This window comes from Galeopterus variegatus, unplaced genomic scaffold (genome assembly GCF_000696425.1).
Source record: "Galeopterus variegatus unplaced genomic scaffold, G_variegatus-3.0.2 Scaffold4612, whole genome shotgun sequence".
Classification (NCBI taxonomy): Eukaryota; Metazoa; Chordata; class Mammalia; order Dermoptera; family Cynocephalidae; genus Galeopterus; species Galeopterus variegatus.
In genome coordinates this window covers 166620-168426 of record NW_007730723.1, presented here as the reverse complement: position 1 = coordinate 168426, position 1807 = coordinate 166620, and positions in this window count along the sequence as shown.

Sequence of the window (1807 nt, the reverse complement as noted above, 5' to 3'; positions counted from 1 at the left end):
CCAAATAACCAAAGTTTACCTAAGCAGTCATAAGAGGTTTCAACATTTTGTACCTTCTGATGTGATGAACAGAGAGGGCATAGGATCGCTTCTGTAAGGAGATCTTCCCAATCATCTCATCCATACCAATTCAGTGAGTTTGGGACTATCTTCTCTGTCTTTTCTAGGAAAATCCCACTTGGCCACTATTGCTCCTTGGTCATAGCACCTGCAAATGATGTGGAAGTTGAAATACCTTTAATTTAGCTGATTTATCAACAATCATCACATAATAGAATCATGTTGATGCAAAATAAGCCCTCATTGTACTTGAGCAAAAAATTCAATTAACAACAGAATATTGCAGAGCCACCCTGTGGTTGTGGAGATTTAGTGACTCATTGCAACTGAGAATCGCCTGTGGTAGGAGAGGTGCTATCTCCCTCTTAATTCTTGCTTTGCCAGCCCCCAGCCACTATGCCTGCTTTCCACCCATTACAAAGCAAAATGAAACAAAAAATCACCAGGGGTTAAAAGACCTAAATTGGATTACAGTCACACCATTTAGAAAACAAGATTTTACTGGTAGTTGCATTCAACTGAATAAATATCCCTACATTAGTTTACGGCCCATTAGTATTTTGATGGTGATTATTTTTACTTAAATGTATCTGCATCTGAATAAATGAGAAAAGAGTGGAATGATAAGAGGTTTCAAGATAAAATGAACATTCTGTTCAGTAAACCAGAGTTTCTGGCATGGAGCTAGGATTGTGGGAGACACTGAAATTGCACAGATTTATTCAACATTATTTATTTGCAATGTTAGCAACTGAGGATGTAAACTTATGGTCTTCAAATTTGGGTGTGCCTCAGAGCCAGGGGCCGAAAACATTAATGCAGAAGCTCTTCCTCAGACATTCTGAGTCAGACTCTCCAGGAGTAGGACTCAGGAATCTACATTTTTCACATAGTTCCCAGGAATCTGATGAAAAATTAGTTTGGGAAACACTGTCCTACATGTTCACCAGTCTTATTCTGAGTTATAAATGATGATAGATCACTGGAGATAGATCAAGTGTCAGGAAACTATAGTCCACGGGCCAAATCTGGCTCACCACTTGTTTTTGTATATGAAGTCTTATTGGAATGCAGTCATGACCATGCATTTAGGAATTTCTATGGCTAGTCTGTTGCTAAAATGGCAGCGTTGAGTAGTTATGATAGACACTATATGGGCTGCAAAGCTTAAAATATTTGACCCTTTTCAGAAAAAAATACTTGACTCTTTATGGACCCTAAACTAATTGACCCTTTACAGAAAAAGTTTGCCACCCTCTAGTGTAACCAGAAAAGTGGGTAAGCTAAGACAGGCTGGTAGAGCAGTCGGTTGCTAACAAATTGTCAGTCCTTCCCTGGATTCTAACCTTAGCTCTGCCACATACTAGAAGGACTTAATCTTCTAGACTTCAGTTTTCTTTACCTGTAAAAATTAGAAGGAGTAAATGAAATAAATTTAAAGAACGGACATTATTGTAATGTTTGTGTTACCAAATTAGGTTCTTGGGTCCCAAAGTCATAGAAATGAATAATGCACCCAGCAGTAAACGAGGAGATAAACTTATGCATAAGGGGGTTAGCTACAGGAAAGCTAGCTCCCTGAGGGGAGCTGTTCAGGGTCCTTTATAGGGAAAGGGTTAAGGGGCCAGTATCAACATTCTGCTCCTCTGGAGGTGGTCAATTCTGTTCTTCCTGCTTGCATCATGGGCACATGCTCAGTTAGGGCTTTGGTCCTTGCACCTACCCAATAGGTCCAAGATGATGGTGT